This window comes from Sphaerodactylus townsendi, linkage group LG09 (assembly GCF_021028975.2).
Source record: "Sphaerodactylus townsendi isolate TG3544 linkage group LG09, MPM_Stown_v2.3, whole genome shotgun sequence".
In the NCBI taxonomy this organism is placed as follows: Eukaryota; Metazoa; Chordata; class Lepidosauria; order Squamata; family Sphaerodactylidae; genus Sphaerodactylus; species Sphaerodactylus townsendi.
In genome coordinates, this window is record NC_059433.1 from 85167831 (window position 1) to 85174654 (window position 6824).

The window sequence follows — 6824 nt, forward strand, 5'->3', positions numbered from 1 at the left end:
GCTAACTTCGTCCACGGGGCGGCGTCGCCTTCCCGCCACTGCCCGAGGATGGCCTCTGGAGGGCGCAGGGATGACCCGCAGCCGGCGAGCATCCTCCCCTCCCTCATGCACTCGTGTCGCCCCTTTGCTGTGGCAGCAAAAGCGAAAAGGAGTCCCATATCGCCACCAGAATTTATGCTGCTGCACGTCGGTTAGCCTCTGAGGTGCCTCACGACTCGTTTGCCCTCTCAGGCACAGGAGGATGCCGGGCACACAACGGGGAACGCTTCCCCTGCTTTCTCTTGTGACTCCACTCCTTCAAGGCCAAGCCTTCCTCATACATATTACATTTCCAGACACATTCCTTGCTTGCTGGCTCAGCATACTTAGTTAAGGGGAAGGCTAGCCTGAGGGGTAGATCCTGTTGTTTGCTTAACTCCAAGGTTTTTATTGTTTACAGATTTTGTGATGGGTGACCGGGTAAGGAGTTCTGTTGGTAGTACATCTGCTTTGCAGGCAGAAGGTGTCAGGTTCGGTGCCTAGCAGTGCATCTCTAGGTAAGAATGTGGGCATGTCTAATGGGAAAGACATCTGCCTTCCTGACACCCTGGGCACCCACTGCCAGTCTGAGTAGACACTATCGGCTGTCTGACGGTATTCCTTTTCAAAGCCATCAGATGGAAGTTGGAACAGCAACATTTTCCAGTTCAGATCCTTGGCTCCCCTCGATAAAAAGACATCATCACAATAGTAAGAGAAGGAAAAGGCACTAGGAGCCAAACTGGCAGTCTGTTCCACAATAGTCATTGATAACAATATCACCCATGATGTTGTATGCTGAGAAGATACCGCATTAGTCATATATGTGAAGCACAAGTCAACATTCAGGAACACTGAGATGATGCAATATTCACAGAGCCGTACCCATTCCCCTAACACAACATGCAAGGCGGCTGCCTTGCTCTTGCCCCCCTGCAAAGGTTTCCGTAGCCCAGTGGTCTGGGAAAGAAGATAACAGTGGGAAGCCAGAAATATAGGCTCACTTCTTGGTCCTTGAAGTGAGAAGGCAAATACTGTGTTTTGGGTTAGATCTTGGCACCAATAATGAAGATTAGGAAAGGAAGAGGCCATGGGACTGGAACTCAGAACTGACTCTAGAGCAACTCCTTCTCATCATATTCAGAGTAGAAACAAAAGGAAGAATTACGAGCTTCACAGTTGCCTAGGGCATAGCCAGACCACGGTCACACAGCCCAGAAAACCCACAACAGCTAGTTGATTTCAGCCACGAAAGCCTTCCACAATACATTGTAGCCTGAAACTTTCCCTTTCCACGGTCATGTAACCCAATACTAATGAGGCCTTATTCAAAGTTGTAACTTAGGCAAACAACACAGGCTTCACTATAACAAGCTCCAAATTATATCCCTGTTTGCACATGTAGGGATAAGGATTGCACTATTCAAATGGTAACCGTGGAGTAGCCGAGAGTCTGGGCCCATTACTTTCACTGGGCCCATTACTTTAACCATGCTTAGCTTCCAAGGTCTGACAAAATCAAGCTGACGGCATCTGTAGTGAGATACAATCAAGGGAGGTTCCCTCCATCAACTAACCATCATGAGAACAGAGATCAAAAGTGTGCTGTTGGCAGCCTCCCCAAGGGAGTGAACACCCCCCCTTACTCAGACTTCCTGTTGTCGCTGTTAAGATAGTCAGGCATTCCAGAACACGTAGACAAGTCTTCCAAATAATTATTGAACTCTCTCTGGCACTATTCCACTCAATTGCCAGCAATAGTTACTAGTTCTGAGTCATAGATGAGGCATTTAATTGCCTGTCAGGAAGCCAGAATTGAAGTTCCACCTTTACTTTCACTATTTGTGACTAAGGCATGCTGGGGCCTGCCTCTTTGCCATTAGAGCTAGTTGCCATCTAGAAATATTTAAACCGCTCCCTAACAATGCTTAGAGAATCACTTAGCAATAAAATCTATCACAACTCAAGCTAGAGATAGGATGTTACCACCTACTACAAAAGAACAAATGTATGTGATATGGCCTAGACAAGGGTTGTCACACAGGCAGCCAGGGGGGCAGATCCAGCCCTGTGAGGGAGCTTATCAGGCCCACAAAACAGCTGAAGCAACCCCTGCTCCAACTTCTGATCTGGCCTGGTGTCCTGGGCTCACCAGGCCAGATCGGGATAGAGCAAAGTTGGCTTGCAGGCTGGTTCAGCTGATTTGCAGGCCTGATAAGCCCTCTCGAGGGACCCACCTCCTTCCACTGCAGGTTCACTAGTCCAGGAGCATGCACACACACACAGACATCCCCGTGCCATTCTGGGAGCAGCTAAGGCTACGTAACCATGCCAATTGCAGCTAAGATCCAAGGAGCTACTTGTGGAATGCCCCCTGGAATGGAGTTGTGCTTGTTAAATAGCTGATGTGCAAATTGCTTTTAAAAAACAAATAATTGGTTAAAATGTTTTGCTTACACTAAGTTCAGCGATGGAAGACAACAAAAATGTATTGTGTTTATTTGTTCTTGTTGTGGTGGATGTTCTCAATTCTGTTGCAATTTGTCTAAAAGTGTTTTTGCTGTTCTAGTGCTTGAGTCAGATCCCCCCCCCCCGGCTTGTGCACTGATATTAGTATTGCTTTTTAAAATGTGTATGTGTTTTTGTTTATTAAACTTTGTATTGAAGATTTAATTAAGAAAAGCTGATGTGCAAACTGCTTTCTGATCTTCTCAGAATTTCAAAAGGCAGCTCCATTTTGGAGCAGGGATCAGATGCTGCTTGAAAAGGACGTGGTCAAAGACCCCTTAGGATCAAACTAGGCTTTGCAGCATTCATGGGTCCAACCCATGGATGCTGTTGCCATTTTAGAGTGGAACTTGGGCAATTTAAAGATGTCATGAGGGGCCCACTCAGGCCCATAACATGGCAGGACCAGGAACTCTTACCCCGCAGTGTCTTTTCAAGTGCCAAAAGAGCTGTAACAGGTCTAGCCTGATGGCAACATCTACATATTGGCACCTTGGACACTGTAATGCCTACTTTGGCCCTTAGGCACCCAGAAATAGTTGGCATCGTTTTTTTGGAGACACAGGCCCATTACGCACAAGGTATTTGCTGAGCAATGGGTGTGAATGTCCTTTGTGGCAAGATTTCTTGTATGGATGTATTTCCTGAAGCCCCACATTCACTTTCCATTCTCTCCGCAGCAAACACCACTTCTAGCACAACTTTTACTTTGCTTTGCTACCAGAATAGGCAGGTTTACTAGTGAGCACAGTTTTGCTCTAGACATCTTCCCTCCACCCAGAGTCAGTCTACCCAGCTTTGCCCTTCCCACTCCTTTGCCCCCTCTTCTATCTTACAGCTCCCCTCCTTTTCTCTAAATGCACATTTCGATATATCAATATTTTGATATAACAATAACAGAGAGTTGGCTTTTGCAAGTACAAACAGTACTTGCAAGGTCTCTTTTTGGCTCCACCACACCTCCTCTGCTCTACTTCCACCCTCCCCAATGATTGGGAGGACTATTTAAAACTTTATTTCAAACAAGCCTCTATTTTAAAACAAGCCTTTGTCTACTCCTGCAGCAGCAGTGGGAGAGAGAGAGAGAGAGAGGGAGAGAGAGCGCGGAGGGAGGGGAAGGGAGGGGAATCTAGCACATGGTCCCCTTCTTCAGTTACATGTGGTTCAGGAAATTGTTTTGCCTATTTCATTAGGGGGAATCATTTTTGAGATGGGCTAGAATATCGTTATAACTGCAGTTTCAGGTATATCAATATAACTGCAATTCAAAGGGCTTTAAAAAACCCTTTATCTTTTAACTACTGGTTTGATGAGAGCTATGCCTTTAAGAAAGAGTTGATAGGTGGAGTTAAGAGAACCAGGAAAAGAAGGTCCATGAGATTTCAGCAAGCAGCTGAGGGGCGAACAGTAAATGGCTCCTCATGTGTAAACAGAGAGACCACATTACAGCCCCACTGTGTAGCTAAGAGCCCTGAGGAAAGCATTCCATGCACAATGGTCATAAACATGCAAATAGAAACTTTACTTCAATGGTCAGACTTATTTTAAAGCTTTTATAATGACTTGTAAAATACTATTGAAATTTTAAAGGCATGTTTAGCAGTTTGAATACCTCTGCTAAACAGAAAGAATAATGGGATTCTGAGTAATAATGATATTCTTGTACAAGATCAATACCAAAAATTAATTTAAAATGCATTTTTGCTATTTTATGTTTGCTTTATTTTATTTTGCAATAGTTTGCTACTAGAAGCAGTGCCAGGCCTTTCTTCATCTCAAAAATGTCACTGCAAGAGTTCCTTTGACACAGCAGGTATGGCTGTTAATTGAGTACTTGGACAGGATACAACCTAATTATACTCAATTGAATTTTCACAAGAGATTGACTGAACATGGAAAAGTACAGTGAAATTGAGTAGAGTGTACATTTTGGGATTGGAGCAGTGAGATGGGGAAAAAGAGGGTTATGTAAAAAACTGTATTTTAAAAACAAAAACTCTCCTTCCTCAAATTTAACACACAGAGAACCCATAAGAAATAGCTAGTCAGCAGATTTGCTCATCATTACATCCCCCATGCTAGGAAATGTTTTGCCAATACATTTGTTGCTTTTCATGCCCAAGGGCAATCAGGAATGCTATCAGGAGACAAGAATGTGCTGTTCAACCTCCATTTATTTCTATTAGACAATAAAGGAAGTTGTACTTACTTGTAACTGTTGTTCATCAAGCGGCCTTCCCTCCCCTGTTTCTCCACCACAGACTCCCAACACTTAAAAACCCCCAAACCTTTGGGTTTTATGAGGGGAAGGAAAAGCTGAGGGGAGGAATGTTCCCTGTTCATGTGAGGGAATAAGGGGAGAACTTTGATTGTGTGCTAGGGCAGCAGAGTAGTCCTTGAAATATTTATAGCAATAGAAACTTTGAGATCTCTGGCTCCTCAGCAGGCCTGTGCATGCACTGTCCCAATAGGCCCTGCACAGAAGACACAATGAACTGACAGTTATTTCGCCTTGCCTTTTGCCATCAAGGAGAAATACACTATTTCACATGTGATAAAGTCAACTATTCACAATTCTGGTTTCATCATCACACTACAAACATCTGTTCATGGTATCAATATACATCTGTCCTGGCTGTTAGTTTTTAATGTAATTTTGTTTCTCACTTTTCTCCCCAATGGAGACCTCAAACAGCTTATATCATTCTCTCCTCCATTTTATCATCACGACAAACCTGTGAGGTAGGTTAGGCTGAGAATGTGTGACTGGCCCAAGGTCACCCGCAAGCTCCCACAGCAGAGGGGGGATTCAAGCCTAGATCATTTTCAGAAGTTGGCTTGTCCGCAATGCTGATTTATTGAAGAAACCAACCTTGCTGTCTGTTGGGTTGCTGTGTGGTTTCTGGGCTGTATGGCCGTGTTCTAGCAGCATTCTCTCCTGACGTTTTGCCTGCATCTGTGGCTGGCATCTTCAGAGGAAAGGAAAGTGGAGTATATATGCCTGTGAGTAAGGGGAGTATATATGCCTGTGAGTAAAGGTCAATAGGTGAGGGCATCTGAATAGGAGTGGCCTGGCAAGTGAGTAACAATGAAGTGAAGCATGTGAGTAACAATGGAGATAGCAAGGTCAATAGGTGAGGCATTTGAATAGAAGTAGTCTGGCCTTTGTTCCCTTTGATTGTTATTGTCTATAGTCATCCTGTGTTTGTGTGGAGCAGATTGGTCACTGTCTAGTGTTTTTCAAAACTGGCAGCCAAATTCTGTTCATATATATATATATATATATACTCCACTTGCTTTCCTTTCCTACTGTCAGATCCTCTGAAGATGCCAGCCACAGATGCAGGTGAAATGTCAGGAGAGAATGTTGCTAGAACACGGCCATATAGCCCGGAAACCACACAGCACCCCAGCGAAAGCCTGTCTGTTGTTTATGACTATAATTTTGTCGTCTGATAAGTTCTCAAAAACACCCTAAAAATTGTTCATTTTGCGTTTTACAGTTTTATAGTTATGTGGATAGTGATCACGTGCTTCCCACCTGTTCTTGCTCACTTGTGTTAAGTCTGTGCTTTCTACTAAAAGGAGTGGTGTAGGTTAATAGACATATCAATGAAACACAATTGAGATAATTTTCCATCCACATCATTCTGAGACAGAGGAAAAATTATCTCTGAGAATCAGAATTTCAACTGTGGAAATACTGGAGTCAGTGTCATTCACAGCAGTTCCCCCAACAATGTGCAGCACAAGTATAAAATATATTTGATACTTTTCACTTCTGACCTGCAGTGAACTCTTAATGTCAGCAAGTCTGGTGCTGGACTAGAGAATAAGCATAAGTTAGCATTTTAACTTCTGAACTGGCAGAAGATGGACTAATTTCCATAGCGATTTAGGAAAGATAAACGTGTATATGCCACCCCAGCTCAATCAGTATCTTTATGTACAGATTAGAAAGCTCATGAAATAAAAATAAGGAAATAATTTGTAAAAAAAAAAAATTAACCAGTTCAGTTGCAAGATTCTAGCAAGCATACAGTTTTCTCTTCAAAAGAGAAAATGTGACCAGGAAAAATAAACAAGAGAAAAAAGGATGCAAAACTGAGTTTATGTAAAGCTGTACTGTAAGCCCCAAATTCCCAGTATTTGTTTTTGTTTTGCATGCTAATAGTAGGAAGTGATTATTGGCAAGAGTTTTTTTTTCCAAAGAGCCAAACAAAAAACAGGCTGTGTCTTCAAAGCACCGCTGAACCGAGCACCCATAGCAGCTGATGGGCATGGAGCTTTCCTGTGAT